The following is a 20,453-nucleotide window of genomic DNA, read 5'->3' on the forward strand; positions in this document are numbered from 1 at the left end:
CCATTTGGTCTTGTTCATTAGGCATCTTCAGGTAGTTCATTTGATTATTTAGTTCTTGATTACTGACTGTGCTATGCTGAGTTCAGTACAGGCCTCAGGCTGCCATGAGGTTTGCAGTGACAAAGTTCAGATTTAAAATATAAAGTTTGCACAGTGCCGAACAAAAAAATAATCCCAGATGCTTAGCCCTGATGATTAGTAGAGTATATTGCTGTCCACTCTGGGAGGGAAATGGAAATTAATAAGGTTTGCTTGCAAAGATTTAAATTGATATTTGAGGAGCTCTAGGGAATGAGTGTTCACAGGCTGGTGGCCATCTTGAGTCTCAAAATGCTTCATTCTTCAATATCAAGCAATGATATTAGGCATGGGGAGAATAATTTATACATTGTGACTTTTTGCTAAAACATTTGTAAGATATTACCTTCAGTGATAAACATATAGCACCCTCTTTCATGTAGCTATTGGATTTGTAAATAACTGACTCTAAATTCTCCAAATAACAGACTGCCACTTAAATGAAGGTAAGTAAATGCAAGATGCATGTATCATAAGCTTACATGCATTCCACCCTAAGAAGATATTTTTTCATCTGTTGCACTCAGAGTGTCAAAGTAGCTGTTGTCACCAGTGGTGTTATATCATTATGCACCAGGCAAATGCATGGAAGAGCTCAAAGTAACATGGTGATGAGACATTAATCTGTTAGATGAGACAAATTACTACTAGAACAATTTGTGGTACGAGTCAGGTTGGTTAGCATAAATTGCTGTACTACAGGAAATAAAACATTCTTTGTTTAATAACAAAAGGTCAAATGAAATAATCCCATGAGAATTAAAAACAATTAAAAACATGCAACAAGTAATATCCCTGAACAAGCTATTGCAACTAAACATAAATATTCAGGTACTGCACACCTCATCAGATTTAAAATGATTATCCAGATAACATAATGCATGGAAACACATTCCCAAAATCCCAATTAATAATTACATTTCTGTTTAAGCGGCCTAGTCTTTAGAAAAGATTTGAGACTGACTTATTTTAATCCATGTGCAACAATAAGATTTGACTCTGCCAGTAATATTCTTTCAGTTCAACTTTACTTACAACTATTCACCTCTAACAGCTATAAAAGCATGTTTTAATACCTGAAATTTAAAATACATATGCATTAACTTCATTGTGTGTATGTTTAGATAAGGCATCCCCAGTATAGTTCCTATAGTCTGCGGTTCAGTTTGCAAGTAATTTTGCTTCAGATAAAGCTGAACATATTACAAAAAGCAAAATTTTCAGAATTTATGGTTATTACTAGTTCATTAAATTCTACTAGGTATTGACAGATAATCTCTTTTATTAACTTACAATAAATATATAATGCATATTAATTACATAATTATTAACCATGGGATGGGTAACGCCAATGTCTAACAAAATGGGATAGGTTAATTTGAGCACAAATAGTGAAATTGGCTAGGGTTAAAATGGCCCACAAGGACAGCTAGCCTTGTACATACATATGAACCTATAAACCTATAATAAATTTACCCAAAGAACTGACACATGCTAACCACGTTCATAATAACCTTTTTAAGCTTTTTTTCCTTCTGGAACAAAATCAATGTGAATATCCAACAAAAGCTGATGCTTGTAGAATCCTGCAAATACATCAAGTGCTTCGTATAATAGTATTTAAATTGATTTCCTTTTATTATTGTGATAGTATTTTGCTGTACAGGCAGACTTTATTGTTTTTAGTTTTTGTAATTTAGTAGTTATTAGGTCTACCCATCCCATAAACTTACTTGCCAGTTAAGATTTCAATTGGACTTTAAGGGTGATATTCATAAAGCTCTCTGCTCACTTTGGCAACATTAAGCAGCTTTGCAAAAAATGTAATCCAGATCAGCTGAATCCCATTAAATGATCTGGCAGACTTCTGTGAATTGTTAGGCCTAGCACCTGAAATCAGAACTTTGGTGCTGTAAACCACTGAACAAGGCTGTAATAGCACAGCACTGATGCATGGACACAATCTGCTCTCTCGATACTAAACTGTAGATTGCCTACAGAACTCAGTGAGTACAATGTGGCCAGTAGATAAGTATGCTTTCATTGCTCTACTTAGAAGTTGTGTAGTAATGCCTATTACTATGCAACTTCCAAAACATACATGTCTTTTGTGATGCACAGTGCCTAATTTACATAGACCACACAAAGAGACTGCCACATTTTCATGCAGCTCATCCCTGAAATACTGAGCAGTCCCTATCATGATTAGTTCCAGATCAATGCAACAGACTTCTCTGAGTCAGTTTCTGCTTGCTTACTACATGAGGTTGTGCAAAGTGGCCTTGCATAATACAGAAACTTTTATTTGTGCTACCCTAAATGCTGTTATAAAAAACTGAAATACAAAATACTGGAATTAAGCAAGCAAGAAATCCCTGAAAGCAGAGCTGGATCATGGTCAAATGAGGTCCTAGGCAGGATAATATACCAACTCCCCCTCCCGGCCATCTCAACTTCCTAACCCGAAATCAGGAACATATCTTACATGTGTTTCTTTTATTCTTAGAAAGTTGCTAAATAAAAAGCTTTGCATGAAGGATACAGAGTTTGAAACTCATGGTCCTGTCATTATTAAATAACTGCAATCCACAACTAATTGCCAGAAAGCCATGCAATTTAAAAGGAATGGACAAGGATGGACAACAAGACCTCTTATCTTCTTTGTTCAGGAATTCTGAATAAAGCCAATTACAATGAGGGGAAAAGGCCCAAAAAAGGGACACAATCTGACTATTATTTTCTTTTGTATATTTCATAACCTGGTAAAATCTATACAAAGTGTCGCTTTTCAGAGGTGAACCAGGAGCACATGTGAGTGACTTGCTCAAAAACATACAGCGGGCCAATGGATACTGAAGGATTCAACCCCTGTACTTTGTTAACAGGTCAGAGCCTTATGTGCCAGTCAACTCTAAGCAATTTAAAATGCATTTTCTGAACAATAACTATGAAACTCTAAAGACTGACATTACCACTTGACTGTAATCCTCAGTGATTTATCAGAAGACAAAGAAGTTAACAAAGGTCTAGCAGTTAGTACAGTAGATTAAGATCAATAGATTAAGACTCTAAGCTCTTAATGAGCTACTTCCTGTAGTCAGGGGAACAAGGTTTGATTCTTTCTACCTTCATCTGCCTACTGTGTGACTCTGGGCAAGTCAATTAAAAACATAGTGTTCTGCTTCTTGGACTTGGTTAAAAATAGAAAAAAAAGGGCAGGGCATAAATATGAGGCAACAAATTTTGAATGGGGAAATGAAACTCTAATCACTGACGTTACTGACTATTTGTAATCCTTAATGGTTTACTTGAAAATTTTCCAAAGGTTGGTTTCATTCTAGCTCAGTTTGTTCAAGCTGAATCACCCTGGAGACTGTTTTCAGAGGTTCATTTAGGCAGAATAGATGGATCAGTCAAGGAGTGGAGTGGTGTAAATATGAGGAGGATTGCACATACGCTCGCACACACACACACACACACACACACACACACACACACTGTAAGTCTGGTAAATCAGAGCCACTAAAAATGTGGAAGATCTTCTCTGCTAGAAAAGACCATGTTACTTTCTCTCTCTCTCTCTCTCTCTCTCTCTCTCTCTCTCTCTCTCTATCTCCTCTCTCATCAGTGTTGGTACCTAAAGAAAACACCATGCTTTTCTGAGAAGCTGATTGGAGAGCCAGGAAAAAAAGAATGCATTAGTCCAGAAAGTCCTGTTCACGCTTATCTGATTGGAGCTCTAGGAATTCCTGCTCATTCACAAGACTGAAACTGAAGCACAGCCAAGCAGAGTAGGTAATTGTTAATTGTTTTCCAGGAGTTTTGTTTTTAAATGGCCAGGCTGGGCCCCCCAGCCAGCACTGGGCTCTTCTCTGAACAGTACGTTCTCTGTGCGTCACCACACAGTGTGTCGGTTTCAAGATTTGCTTGGCATTGTACCATAATAGAACTCCTGCTGCTACATAATAGATCAGTCTTAAGAACTGCTAAGGACTCTTTCATGATAGTACTGCTGATATTACAATATGTTTAAAGTAAGATACAATTGTTATGTAAGTCACTTCCCTTAACCTTGGATCTGTCAGGGGACACTCTGGCAGGCAGGACAGATACTTCCGTCTAGTCCCCAACTTTTATCAATTTTATTATTTCATCAGATTTTACATTCATGACTATATCTTGATAAAGATGTTATGCTTATTGTTGGCTTTTCTGATTTATTGATTGCTGTTCTTCTGGCAGTTTTGTGCCATACCAAGAAATGCAAACATCAGGGAAGACTGTCCAAATCAGCTACTGATGAAGCTATAGGAAGGATACTAGAATCCTGAGGGAAAAAAATTCAACTGGCATAACACATAGCATAGGAACAAGTCCTAAGAATGATGGAGGCCAGACTCTCATCTTTAATACCAAAGTTTATATGAAGTGCCTCACATGTGTGTCTTGTGCTAGCTAATTCTCATTGCACAAATGCAAAATAATTACTTCAAAAAAAGCATTCATAAAGGCTGGGATGTGTATAGGTAGTGTGCAATGCATTGCTTATTAGTAAGACACTGACATCATCTACACAGGAGAATAACAATTTTCCTTTTGTACAAGTCATAGAGGGTTAAATCCCTGTCTATGACCCAGATGACCTAAATTCGATTAGCATCTCTGCCAATCGGATGAAATGGGGATGGGCAGTTTATGACGACTTGCCATCTCAGAAGGAAGTGAGTTGGTTAGGTTATGTGAAAGCTACTGGGACTTGATGGAGGTCAACTCTCCAAAAAGGCCAAAAAAGGCAACAGTGGGTTGTCTTAGAAAATGTCATAGTATAAATGAATACATACTAGAGTGAATAAATACTATTTCTCAGTTAAAATGTTTATAAGCTATAATTAAGATGACATTTAGCACAGTGTTTCTAATAAGAAAGCCTACGAGCTGTTGTCACTCGTTTTGGGGAAACTTGAATGTCACTACTACTTCATGTTTCAAAAGTTAGTTTAGCAACACATGAATTATTGTCTGCAGCTGGAAACAGTATAAATTTGCAATGTTTTACATGTTGATATTGTTCATGAATGGTATGTATACAGGACTGAAGAAAGATGCTATTTTTTTAAATGTACTAATCTGACTTGAGCTGATCTGAGTACTGTCATTTTTAATATCAACAGTACATATGCACCTTTTTATTCATTTGTTAACTAGCAAGCACAAAGCTGTCTGGTTGCACAGAGTCCCACTGTAGGTCAATTGAAGTTGAATGAACCAATCCCAGGACTACAGGATGAAGTTTGTTAAAAGCTCATAGCCCTTGTTTTCATTAAACTGTAAGACTGGAATATTTTTTGCATGTTTATGTTTTAAGAATGATATTTTTACAAATGATCAACACTAGTTAGATGTTAGTAACTAGATGTCTGTAGGCTCACCATGTTACTGTTTCAATGTATTGAATAACGTGAAAAGAATATTTTCTAATATCTAAGGTAATACTGACACTGCTGGCAAATCAGTATAGTTTTGCAGTGCCATTTTATGAATGGATCAATTAGCAAATAAAATTAATATGCTTCATTATGTAAGCACATTCTAATACATCCGACTTTCTCTTTGAATGCATACTTGTTAGACCGGTGAACTGTTGTTAACAAAGTACCCCCTAGACTCAAAGTGACTATTTTCACATACATAGGTAGCTTCTAAGCATGCAGTTCATAACAGTGAGGAGACTGGCCTACATTCCTTACTGCCTCAGAACTCTGTCTGCTTAAGTGTCTTGCTCAGGTTTACATAAGAGGCAAATACAGGCTGAGGGAATTGAACCCTGGACTACAAGGGACCATCTTGTTAATTTATAACCTTAATCCTCTATGCTAACTGCTGCATATGAGCTTTTTCTGTTTAAGTGATTCTCCCCAAACCATAATACATGTAGTCAGGAGGCACATTATTAGCTGCTAGCCGTATGCATTACATTGCATAGATATACAAATTACATCCAAATTAAAAAGCATCTAATGTGCAACTATTATAGCTCCAAGTTTTGTCATCAAATCCTAGTAAGAGAAATAACTTTCCAGCTTTGAGATGGATTTTTATCATTCTTCTTTCACAGACTATAACAGTGTCTGTCTGATAAAACTTTTTTTTATTTCAGCCTATAAGTGAAAGGGAATGCTTGTCAAGCACATTGCTGGACTGCATATGAATGTAAATGGTCTGTGAAGGGTGTGAGTATTATGAAGTTCAGGAAATGTCTTTGAATATATGAAGTAATCAAAGGTAGAGTCTGCCAACATTCTGTGGCTCTCCTAGCTTATAATGAAGTCTGCACACAAAACAAATTTGTTTTGTACAGCAATTACATTGTGTATAGTCTTGAGGTTAAGTATCTGCATTAAAATGTTTCAGCAAGACATGCTAGGTACAGAATGGCTGGGTGCAGCATTCCAATGTTGCAGTTTAATAGGAGCAGCTGTCACAAAAATGCTACTTGCAAACAAGTGAATATGGCAAGGTTACAAACCACATTTGAAGTTCCAGTATCTGGATAACTCACAAAAAAGAGCTTTCTTCCAGTATCAGTGGAATAATATTGTTCACAGGGCTTTTGTAATAAAACCACATTGATGTGTTTACTTAAATAATTGATTATTTTTTTCTAAATCATTTGCTGTGTTGAGGGCTGCAATGATAGCAAGTTGAGCAGGCTAGTCCAAGCTTCTCTGTCCTAACCAACAATTTCCTACTCTTCCTGGGGGATTTCAGGGGTTCTTTGGCTAGCTGAAAGGTATCCCTCCAACCTAAATTAAGTCTGGATGGGGGAGGGGTCTTCAGTGGTCATGCCTGGTACATATCCTATGGGAGACACCAAGGGAACATCTTCACAAAGTGCCCAGATAATTTTGATGACTCTTCTCAATGTGGATGAGTAGTGGTTGTACTTTAATGGCTTCCTGAGTTACTGAGCTGCTCAATATGCTACACAAAGCAAGCTCATTTCTGCCACTTGATTCCACAATCTCATCTTCTCAATCATACCAAAACTTCATGACCTCAGCTGAGGATGGGATCATAGACTGACTGGTAAAATGAGAACTTCATTCTGCATCTCAGCTCTCACTTCATCAATGCAGTTTCCAGACTGCCACCTCTATACCCATCAACTGGTCAGTCTCCCAAATCCCCTATAACTTCACTCAGGTACAAGGCACCCATGTACTTCAACATTCCAACTGATGTAGCTGTCTATCCCGGGTCTATATCACAACGTTGAATGATAAAAAAAGCAAACACTCTTTTATTGAACACTAAAAAACCGAAAGTAGTAAATGTCGAACACATGGAACAGAGATTTTTTCCCAGGGAAAAAAAATCGCTGCTCCACTAAAAAAAATCCAAACACAAAATGAAGTGGGGGGCATTGCCCCCGCACCTCTCAATGTAAGGGGGCTCTGCCCCCACACCCACCATTCTTAAATATACCAACTCCGAGATTGCACCACAGTGGAGGAAATGGCAAAGTCCCGAAAACAACCCAGCGATTTTTTTCCCCCTGGGAAAAAAAAAATCGGTGTTCCGTGTGTTTGGCATTCAGTGCTTTCAACTTTTAGTGTTCGATAAATCAGCATTCGCTCTTTATATCATTCAACGTCATAATATAGATCCATCTATCCCTTCCTTACCTGCACATAGTAATCAGAGTTTTTCCTGGACAGCATCATTACATCTTGAAAGTTCTGATTTTTTTGCCAACTGTTTTGCAGTTAGCAGTGAACCACTCTGGTGGACACTAGAGATCACAGTCACATGAGGCTAAAAGGACAACTCTATCTGAAAGCAACAATGATGCCACTTTCTCATTCTCAGACACAATCGTTTTTAAAAAATGGATGATTTAATACTTCATGTAGAAAAGAAAGGCCGGGGAGATCACTTCATCATTGTGCTCCTTACCCTGCAGAATGCTATAAACTTATTCTACAGCCAGTGAGCAGAAAGAAAGGTATGAGGCTGGTTGAATAAATAACAGGAAGTTTTTTTTTTTTTCTAAGTAAATGTCTAATACTGGGAGGTCTGATAACAGCACTGACACCAGAGTAACAAGACAGCAGTTAAGGCAGGAGGAGCTTTAATGAATTCAGGGAGAGTGACATATGCATGCGTACATTTACTTGCACAACTGATATAACTATTATAGAAGCAGAATATGACGCTTATTTATTTATCTGGCTAACCAGGTGGTCATACTGACTTTGACAAAGGCATTCTTTTTTAGGAAGAGTCCCTGTTTGCAAGTTGATGAAGAAGAAGAAGAAGAATGTACAAATGACAAAATGAAATTGAACATAATTCAGGGTGTTATATCAGAATGACCATCAGAGGTGCATAACTCAAATTAGTTTGTTTTGCTGTGGTGCCGAGCTCTTGTCAGACTGTGGGTATTGACCTGACTTTGACTGAATAGTAGTTAGGTGCTTATTATTCATCTTTAGGTCCAGTCATGTGAAAAAAATATATATTGAAAGGGTAGAGCATGTAAATATGGACAGACTTCTAGTTAACTGTCAGCATGGTTTTAGGGATGGTCACAACACACGGATGTCTCTATTTATAGTTACTGCTAAAATATGTTTTAAATGGAGAAGGGGTATTTAACAGGCAGAGTTTTTCTTGATCTATAAAAGGGCATTTGATGGTATTAACCACAAAATCCTCCTGTTTAAACTCAAGTACAGTTTAAATATTAGCACAAAGGTACTAATCTGCCTGACCTCCAAAGTACGTAGTAAAACCACTCTCTCTGAAATAGACGCCTTCACAGTTGGCATTATGCAGAGCTTTATATTGAGACCCTTTGCTATTCTCTCTCTTTTTTTTAATGATATTTTTGTGGTTATTCCTTAGAATCAATAGCATTTTATGTTGATGATATTATTGCATATCGGCCAGGCCTCACTGCTAAACATGAAAAAACAACTGCAAGCTGACTTTAAGACTATCTGACAGAGGTTTACCATTAATGTACTAACAATGAATGTATTTAGGGCAGTATTCATAGTCATTAGCACAAATGTGTTAGGGGATTCAGGGGTGAGCACAGACCGTCGCAGATAAGCCACTATTCACAAAGGTCAGTTACGCCAATTCACAGTGTCCTCAAATGTAGGCATGCAAATGAGCAGATAATGAGATGGCAATAAGAAGTTACATAAATGTTCTTATGCTAATTAATCTGTTTTATGCCTAGTGCAATTCATAATTAGTTTTTCATGCTTTCCTGTGCTTGTCGCACATGCAGTATAAAAAGGGAAGACTCGCTAAAAGTATCCGAGTTGCAAATGGTGAAAATGGTATCTCTTGCGGCAAGCTTTGCTATTATGTTAGAGTTGCTTGTCTTGCTGGACCAAAATCATTTGTGCTCATTGGTGCTTGCCCACCAATAAGGCAGAAATATAGGCAAAGGATTACTGATTATAACTTTGATAATCAGGAAATGCTTGATAGGTTTAGAGTGGACAAAGACATTATAAGGGTCTTAGGGGCACTGGAGGAGTGCATTGATTTCTTATTCTTGTGGACACCAAAGTATGTATAACCCTCGCTATTCTTGCTATGGGGACCTTCCAGAGACAGTCTGGGGACACCTTGGGGATCTCACAGGCTTCTGCTTTGAGGATACTGAAGGAGTTTCTGGATGTACTCTTGGCACATGTAAATCAGTACATCTATTTCCCGATGTCAGTTCAGGATCAAGCTCAGACTGTGTGCGCTTATTATGGGATGGCATATTTCCCTGAGGTACTCAGTGCTACAGATTGCACCCATGTTGCAATTAGGGCCCCTCCTGGTATACAGGGTGAGTATTATCACAGTATGAAGGGCTTCCATTCCATCAATTGCTAGGTAGTGTGTGATGCATGGGGGTGCATCACCAGCTCTCTGCCCAGCATCCTGGCAGTGCACATGATTCCCATATCTGATATACTAGCTCACTTTACCACCTCTTCCTGCATGGTAGGATGCCAAGTGGTCATCTTGTTGGTAAGTGGAAATGTTTTTTTAAGTAAGTACTTATTAATGTTAAAGTTAATTGCTGTATATTAATCTGTATTTTCTTTTTGTCTTCTCTCCCTTTTCTCTTTTTTTTTTGTAAGAGGATGCTGGATGTCCACTGGAACCATAGCTCATGACTCTAGCGAGAAATTCATCTGAAGCTGAGGAGAAGAAATATAAGATATCCCTGTCCAAAACCCATATTGTGATGGAGGGAGTGTTTGGCCTTCTGAAGAGCTGTTTCAGGTACCTGGACAAGTGTTGGGGCGCCCTTCAGTATTACCCAGCTACTTTGTGTAGGATGTTCACTGTCTGTTGCATTCTGCATAATATGATTATGCACCGGTCTGGTGACAAAGTGACCAGTGCTGTCACTGTAGCTCTCAGTTCTAGTCCCAGTATGACGAATGATGACCAGGTGGCAGCAGTAGTAAGGGATCCCATGTGGCAGGCTCATGCATGGCATGTGGTTAAGAAGCAGTATCTAATCTAGAACTATGGACCACAACAGTCAAGTTATGTTTTTTTTTTTTTTAAATACGTAGAGTATAATTGATGCATAAAGTGATACCTGTAGGCTATGCTGTGTGGTGCATCTGCTATCACTGTTCATCTGACATTCTGTCTCATCTAAAATATTTTTTATTGCAAGCTATGCCTGACTGTTCAATGACTCCTGTGCTATGATGCTTAAAGGCAGCAAGTCAATAAATAAGTCCAAAGTTGCACGTGGTGTATTTAATAACTGTTTTTGATTTTTTTTTTTCAATTATTTAGTTAGTATTCAATACAAACAGGTACTGTCAGCAGTGAAAATTTTAACTTTCATTTTCACTTTATCTGTAAAGAATTATGTTGCACTGCACATCACGTCTTTCTTACTATCATGTAAAATATTAATGAGGTCAGAATCTTCATTTGAGCAGTGATGAAGTATCTATGTAATTAACAAATGTACACAGAGTTCCCTTCTCCCCACAACACAATTGCATTTAGTCATAAATGTACAAGATTGCAGCTTCACAATATGTTGAAAATAATAGCTGGAGAGGGAATAACTTTGCATATATATCCACCCTCCCCAGCAAATGATCCTTCATTTCATTACACAAGCATACGTATAAAGAAATGTTAAGTAACAGTAACTCCAGATCAATGGAGTCATACAAGTCTCTTCTTGATAATCCTGGTGATAGCGCAACAGATCTGTAGGATGGGGTACCATGAGAACTGTGAAGTGAGTTTGTACGATGGTGTGATCTACAGGAGGAAAGTGATCCTTCTGTCAGTAACTTGACAATGCTTCATGACCGTGACCTTGACCTGGAACACATGGGACTCCTAGGTGTTGAAAACCATTGACATGGTCTGTGAGAAATGTGTTGGGATTGCTCACTGTGAGTGCTGACATGACTGTCTTGAGAGCTAGTGTTACTATTATGTGATCTTTTCCCATGTATCTAGACTGTCCCCCATCCCCTTCCCCTGGTTAAATTGAGACTGGCTTGACTCTGGTATGTCCAAACCAGTCTATGAATGGAGGCTGCAACCAATGCCTGGTGTGCCATCATGGTACACATGAGTGATACCATGGCATTATCCCTTCTCTCTGCCAATTTAAAGTACTGTTTGAAATCTTTACACATATGCTGTAGGACTCTTAACAATTTCTAGATGACTCCCTATTGCACTAGTTTGAGCCCTAACTATGTCATGGCACATTTCCTGTTGCATTGCCAATGCTTTATGTGTTTCCTGAGTAGTTCAAAATCAATTCTGTATGCAGTAGCTCTTTGTAATGTTGTCACTGAGGGCAAAGTGGCATCAGTCTGCCTGCCTTCATCCTGTTCTTCTGCCTGTGGAAATACTAGTGTAGAAGTGAGTATTTGCTCCTGACGTACAAGTGTGAGCTGGAATATCAGCCTGTGTTTGACTTTTTGATGTAGCATCACTTTCTCTAGAGTAACTAACGTGTTGTGAGGTATGAGCGCCTATCATTACACTGGGAGAGTGCCTGTCACTTCCCTCAGGTTGCCTCGTAAATACAATTACATCATCATCACCATCATTATCATAAGCAACACCCATTCTACTGCTGACTTCATCCATATTTATTGGTACAGTTGAACTATTTGTTTTTGGTGCTGACTCTGTAAAATAATAATAATACTGCGACAGCATACAATATAGCATGCTTACATGGCCGGGGGGGGGGTGGGGGCACTTACCATGAAGTCTTCCTTCATTTTCAGTAGCTGCTATTGCACAAGGCTGACCTAATAATAATGAATTGTGATGTGTTTTATTGCTGCACTGTTTCTCACCATTCAACGTTAAACATTTAAAAGGTGTATACTTTAAACCAACCCTCAGGAACAGATGAATGCAAATGCTGCTGCAGACTGTGGTGTGATGGAACAGTGTCCATGCCACCTGTAATTATTCCTGTTGCACCATCTTCTGCATCATAGTCATCCCCACTGATGGACAGAAGGAATTCATCATCCGGTGTTAACTTAATAAGGTTCAAAGCCCCCCCTTGCCCTTTTCTTGCACTGTGCCAGTGGTCAGTTTCTGTCTTTCAACAACTACTTGGCTCCATGTTTTGCTCCTCTCAGCTTGCCAGGGCCCTCCTTTACCAAACAGCAGTTTGCCATATGTCGTAAGTGCTGCCACATGTACACAATTTTCTTCATAGCTAAAGTTGTCGTGTCTATGCCTGGACCCCTTATTCTCCATCTCTACTTGTACAGGAAAAAAATAATAAAAGGGCTACTGTCAGACACTTGCCACAGTACTGTCTGCATAGCATCAGTAGTTAAAGTGTAATCCATTAGCCTGCTATTCCTGAAACCAACAAAACTACAGAAACAATCTAACATAAGTGCGATTTCAAAGAGCACAACTTCTGATTATTCAGTACAAAAATGCAGTACTGTCTGTCCTTGACAGGTATTCTTCAATCACTGACGTTAGTAAAGCAGCACTTTCAATGCACATCTATACGTCTGTCTTATGCATGGTAAACACTGACAAGTTTAATAACAAAGTCTGAATTGTATGGAGAATAACAATGATGTTCAGTTACTCATTTTCAATGTGCAGAATCACGTCAAACAGCTTGCAAGCAATTCCCTATAAAATGTAAAAAAAAGCACAACAAATTTAAAATGCATTGTACTTTGAAACAGTATGACAGTAACTGATAATTGTCTTATTTAATGACTATTACTTATTTTATAAAGTTTTTCTTACTTTTGGATGTCTGAGATACCCTAAATAATTTGCAGCCCATTTTGGCTGTTTGCGAATCAATATAGTGCAGCTCCACTTTGCAGCATAAATTCAGGCCAATTTACATGTTTAGTCTGCAAATGATATGCCTGTATATCAAATATAGTATAACACAAACATGTTACGAAGCACATCAGTGTATTCTGGATTTTCGACGATTGTGAATGCACGTGACACGCTATTTAAATGAGTGTGAAAAAAGTGGATGTGCTGCGGATATTTATAAAATCCACAACAATGCTAAGCTGTTCACAGACCCGGGCTGCTTGGCCAAAGCTTCCTAATATAGAGCTATATTGGTTTGTCTTTTTGGCTTTTCCCGGTTAGGGGTTGCCACAGCGGAACTCCAGTCCGCTAATGATTGGCAGTAGATTTTTATGGTGCCGAGTTGCCAGCCCGACGCCCAACCTTCAACGAAGGCACGCCCATTCACACATGTCTTTCGAACGCCACTCGACCACAGGGAGGACATGCAGACTCCACACAGAAGGCACTCCAGCCGAGAATCGAACAGAAGAACCTCTTACTGTGAGGCAACAACGCTACCGCTGCACCATCGCGGCTTAATATAGAGCTATGCTGGTAAAATTCAAAATGGAGTCCTCTGAATGTCAGGTTGTAATGAGTGTGAATGTTAATTCCTAGCCATCCAGGTCTGCATGTCACATCCTAACAAGTAACACATACACAAAAGTCCTAGAAATACTTCCTCACATTAGTATTAACATTTCTTTCTCCACTACCTATTAATAAAAAAAAAGATTAAAAAAATGGTAAATCACACTTGAATGCATGAAATCAAATGCAGACCTAAGAAAATAATGTAAAAATGTTATGAAGAAATGTTACTAGCAACACCTAACAGATTTAGATAAACTTAGAAATAATCTATTAGTAATTGTATGCTCTAGTAAGTGTTTGCCTTTAAGAAAAATCAGGGTGTGACAAAGCATTTGTGGTTACACTAGACCTGTTAATTGCTATCAATACCTGGTCTACTGATCATGTTGGTAAAAAAAGGTTTGGTCAAGGTGATGTCACTCCCTACAGGAAATGATTCTAACCATAATTAATACAGCCCTCACCACACTTTTCTCATTCTGGCTCTGGCTCTTTGAATGACAGCAGCACCTGTAAAAGCATGAGGCCACATTCTCAGACGGTCTGAGAAAGAGATCTTAATCATGGTCTACCTTCTACATGATTCATACCTGGAGAAGCTCCAGGCATGCACATGTACCAGAACACAAAATCAATATCTGGCAGGAGTTGGGTGACCACCTGTCAACCCTAATAGGTATAACCTGCTCTGGTCAGCTGTCACAGATATGACAATTTGCAAAAGCATAGTGCTGACCAGATGGCCGACTGGATTGATCAGATTTGGTTGAGAAGGCCAGAGTACAATTTTTAATTCTGTAGCTGAAAGAATTTCCAAGGAAGACAGAAACAGTACAGAGAAAGGAAAATGTGCCATATTGTCATTTTTAAGCATGATTATCTGCAGTAGTTTGTGAATTCTTCCATGTTTGATGATTGTGCATCATAAAATCTGTTTGAAAAGTATAGCACTGAAACACAAAACCATTTCAGTTCATCAATAATATGCATAACCAATACCCTTATATATTGACCAGGTTACAAAAGCACTTCTCCAATCACTACTCAAGTCTACGCACAAGCACTTTCCATACACAACTGAACTTCAAAAAATATATTTTTCTGAATGCCTTACGAACTTGATACCTTGCATTGGGCTCTTTTTCTATTTTTTCCTCCCCCCGCCCCCTATTTTTTCGTCTTTTATTATTTGCTTATGCATTTCTTTTTACTTTGTTGTTTTGCTTCTCTCCCATTTCATTTTTCTTTTAGACAGGTTCAAATCCCACAGATACAGTCCAGGCACATACTTTCTAGGCTTGGGAAGGATCACCCTCTACCCATCCAGGGCTGCCTTTGTAGGGTCAGAGTGGAGGCACTGGTCCTGCAGGCACTCTGGTACATGGCAGCCTGGTAAGCCTCACTGAATGTGAGATTCAGAGTTTGATGGAGAAAGTACTAGAAAAGGTGGTGGACAGGAGAGTTGTGCCAGTCAAAACCTCTCTTCAACATGTAGAAGACACGCTCACTCAGTTGGTGCCATCCACCACACCAAAATAGGCCCTACCCTCCAACATTGGTGACCTCTACTGCAACAGCATCTAGCAGTGGACATGTTTGAGGCTCTGTGGACTAGGTACACAGCTGAGAGTTCCTCAGCCCTTCTTCCCTTACCATCTCTCCTACACTGTCTTCCCCATTTCATATCCATACTACCCTGTTACAAAAAAAGCTTCTGAGAAATAGGGGGGAGTCTATTCCCTGACAAAAACATATTGTCCATCCTCTCTCACCTCTTCCAACTGAAACCCTCTTGATGTTTTACTTGTGTATTCCCCTCTTTTGTCTGTCTACCATTTTTTAATCTTTATCACCCCCTTTCTATTCTTTAATTAAACCATCAGGATATTCACAAAAGGACACCCCTATATGTAGCTGATCTAATCTATTTAATTAAAAAAAATGTTTTAGCTGCTGCTACACAGTCCACAGCATTGCTATAATGCTTTAGGTGTGACTGCCTGCAGCCACACTTGCTTGCGATATGCCAAGGCACATGCAATTTACAATACTGCAAAACAGCTCACACATACAAAAAGATGACCCTTACACAATATACACTTTTAGAAAAATGTGTGATTATAGAATTTGTTTCATGTTTCTGTAGTCAATGCAACTATATTATGCTGACTTCATTTGCATATCTGCTTAGCGCCACTGTCCCCAGATGCATGGTACACTCTTGTGCAATCCCAGACTGTGAATACTGCCTTAGTTCATGTCAAAAGCATAGGAAAATAAGTCTATTTTTATTTATACACAAATCAATCAAAGCATGGCACAAGTTTAAATTTATAAGTACCAGCTGATTCTACTCAAGCCCAGTCTCTCATTTACCCCTCACAGTGAACTCATTTCAAAAAAATGTATCAATCATCTAACAGACTGCTGCTATATAAAGTATAATCATTCCTTGGGCATTACTGCACTTACTCCTTTTGTTAGTTATTTTCTCTCCTCATTTACCTTGCAATTCTCTATCAACACCTCTCCTGTTCAGATTGATCAACAAAAATGCATAGGTTATTAAGCTTGCTCCACTTATAAACACCACTGTGTCACACCTGATAGGGAGAGTGTCACCAGTTACTGCTGTAACCACCCTACTATTATAAATGATCATCTTCAAGTTTACATATAACCACTGCTGCAGTTCATTAGCAAATAAACTGCATTTCAAAATTTCCCCATATGATCTTAGCAACAGCACCTATACAGAAAATATTCCCCTGGGATCCCACCTGTGTCCCTGCTGGACAGGGAAAACAGGTGCTGACTTTGTGGGAACATGGGTGAAAATCTTGGCTAGGTCAATAGTCTAGTATCACCCTATGAACCTATGAACCTATGAACAACAATGATAAATCACTGATTCTGACACCTTCAACTTGGGTAAGCATAGAGGAAAATGTTTTTCAAAATAATATCTGCCTACCGACTGTAAACACTTACCCCAGGTCATTAGAGGACAGACAATTATTTGCTCTGAAAAAAGCTAATTTGCCATTTAAACTTTTAATCTAAATGCTGTTGTATCCACCGCAATGGCTGAGTCTACTGCTACCTGTATTATTTCTATGCATCTATATCATAACATATACAGCTTAAGTTGTCGAATCCTAAAACAGCGACACCTAAGCATTGAAATCTAACAATAGCGAACAGCCACATCATTGAATTCTTTCCTCAGAAAATAATTTGGGTGGCCATCCATAAACAAAGTAAACAAACACAGCCAAACATAGTGGGGGGGCTGTACTTCCCACCCCCCCTAACTTAATATACCAACTCCGAGATCGCTCTACATTGGAGAAAGGGCAAATCCCCGATAATGGCCATGTGAATTCTTTCCCGAGGAAAGAATTCGATGATGTGGCCATTCATTATTGTAAGCTTTCAATGCTTAGGTGTCGATGATTAAGCATTTGACAACCTAAGCTGTCGACAATTCAATAGGAACCCATTTCTACTTATATTAATTGTTCTAATTCTGTTGCACTATTTAGGACTTGATGTGTTCGTATATATTCAAATATGTTAATACTGATAAGCAAATGTGAATAAGGTTGGAGGTAACAGCAAATTCCCTTGACTTTTTACATGTGGTCTATAAAAACTTTTCTACTTTATGAAAAATAATTAGAAATCTTAGTGCAGTTGTACTCAGCCTAGTTTTATCTTAATGTAAAATTTGACATAGGTAATGTGTCCTTCAGATGAGGCATTAAACTGAGGTCCTCTCTGCATGAGTGATGGTAGTTCAGGTATACGTAAAAGATCCCATGTATTAATCAAATAACATATGGAAAGTTCCCTGATACTGTGGCCAAATTTCCCCAGTAGTATAAATACCACCTTACATCTCATCTGAAAATAAATAAATAAACAAAAAATAATAAAATTTTTCTAGATATGCTAACAGAGCTGTAACTAGGGTGACATGAAGGGTCAGCTGCCCTAGGAGCAAGTTATCATACTAGCACAAACAGTGGGTGCTGATGAGACAGAAGGGCAGTACTGGCATTCATTCATGAAGCCAAGAAGATATTGGGGTATTTGGATTGTGGTGAAGCTCATGGTATGCTAGGAATTGTAGCAAATTGCTTGATACGGTTGTAATCAACAACTTGAACAGTTATAGAAGTCCACAAGACTTTTTTTAGTCTTCAAGTCCTTAACTTTCAGAAGGCTTTTTTTATTTGGTCCTCAACTTTGATTTGAGTGGGTATCAATCTGGGAAACTGCCAGGGGTGCCAGATGATATAGCTGTGGTACTGTGTGTTGATGAGGTCAATTCTATGCTCTTTTCCTATTTATCATTTAGCCTTAGTACTGATTTTTGCTTTCTTTTGATGATTCATAATAAACTCCATCTCAACCAGTTCTCAATCCCGTCGAAGAAGCAGAAGTATTTTCATTACCAGAAGGCATGCCAAGGGTTTATCTAAAGACTGGCTGCTTAAAGATTTGGAATCTTCTTTGAGTAAGTATAAATGCTTACAGTGGGACATTGCTTACTTTAAATTTTGTTTAGAAGTACAGAGAGTGCCAAAGGGCTTAAAAGTTAATAATCAACCTAGTGGCATATTTGGTTTAGCATTTTTGAATAAATGGAACCAGGTATGCGAAGAGACCTGCTTAACATTAGTGAGGCTTCTTAAGGAACACCAGGAGGAAGAAGAAAAGAAACTGGGTAAGTGGAGTGATGGTTTACTTGACAAATTAACCCTGGCAGCCACAGTTTGAGAAATTCAGGATTTTATGAATAGAATGCAAGAGAAAGTTGAAAGTTTGAGTTCCTTTTTGAAACTCAAAAAAGTGAAGAAAATCAACAGAGATCATAGAGCGTACAATGATATAGGTGATAACACTACCTTAATGTCCAGACAGGAAGTGCGAGAGAGATTTAGGGGAAATACTTCAACACAAATAACCAGAGGACAGTCTGTGAGGCAAACATCGAGTGAGGGTGAATTGCAAGGTAATAATCAGCCACAGGAACAGGGAAATGATTGTTTTTTATCGCCTAGACTCTCCAAAATATTAGAAGAGAGGAGAGGCAGGCAGAATCGGCCACAGGGAGAAGTAAGCAGACAAACAAGACCCATACCAGAACGGAGAGACAGGAACAGTCCAGCAGGCAGAACTTGGTCAATGGTGGTAGAAACATCGAACCAGGCAGGAGTTTATCCACTTTTCCAGAGAGGGAACAACTGGCAGTTGAACAGGCAAGCCAGGTAATGCCTAAGACATTCAAAATATTTAATTTGTCGAATAGACAACTCACTATACATGAAGAAAAAGTTTTCAGTAATGGCTTTTCGCTTATCCCTTCTGGGAGATCAGATATAGTCAGAACAATTATAGACTTGAAAGATTTTACACACAAATTGAATTTAAAATTGTTATTTGGACAAGAACAACAACATGTTAAAAGTGACTTTAAGGTACCTAGTGTGTTTAATCCACCATTGCATGCCACTATAAAAGCCTTTGAAGACATTTGTGAAGTTGAAATTAGAAGTTTGTTAAAACAAAAAAGTAAAGTTAAATATAATTTAACCAAGATAGAAAGGGATAGTTTTGAAGCTTTAAAATGTGATTCTTCCATAAGAATTTGAGGGCAGACAAAGGGGGGGGGGTCTATGGTGGTAGTAAATACAGTTGATTATTTGAATGGTGTATATGAGCTGTTAAAAGATGTGCACTCATACAAAAAAGTTTTAAAATCAGAAATACACAAAGCATACAAATACATTGATGCCTGACTGATGGATAAACTAGATAAATGGGGTTATTTCTGAAATAATGTTTGAATTTTTAATGTGCACAAACCCAAGATTGGGTATTTCTTTGGAATACCCAAAGTGCATAAAGATGAGCAGAATCCGCCATATAGGCTCATAGTTGCAGCCAAGGCATCCAAGTTAGAACCCTTATCCAAATTTGTTGACAAGGCCCTGATAAGGTTAGTGCAAGAAACTCAGTCATTTATTAGAGATTCAAAGCATTTTCTGGATAAAATAAGAAGTTTTGAAATAGACAAAGAAGATGTATTAGTCACAATACATGTGCAATCCTTGTACACATGCATCCCTCATGAAAAAGGTTTGGAATGGGTGGGGTACATGTTGGTTGAAAGTCAGCAGTTTGAAGTGGGAGAAAGTAAATTTATTTTGGAAAGCATAGAACACATTTTGTCGTACAGCTTTATTACGTTTGAAAATGAATTCTTTTTATAGACAAGGGGGATTGCTGTGGGGGCAAGGATGGCTCCTAATTAGGCCAATTTAGTGATGGCATTTTGGGAAACCAATCTCTTGCCCCACATAGCAGGGTATAATAACCTTTTATGTTATTACAGA

This window comes from Protopterus annectens, chromosome 3.part0 (assembly GCF_019279795.1).
Source record: "Protopterus annectens isolate FY-2018-M chromosome 3.part0, PAN1.0, whole genome shotgun sequence".
In the NCBI taxonomy this organism is placed as follows: Eukaryota; Metazoa; Chordata; order Ceratodontiformes; family Protopteridae; genus Protopterus; species Protopterus annectens.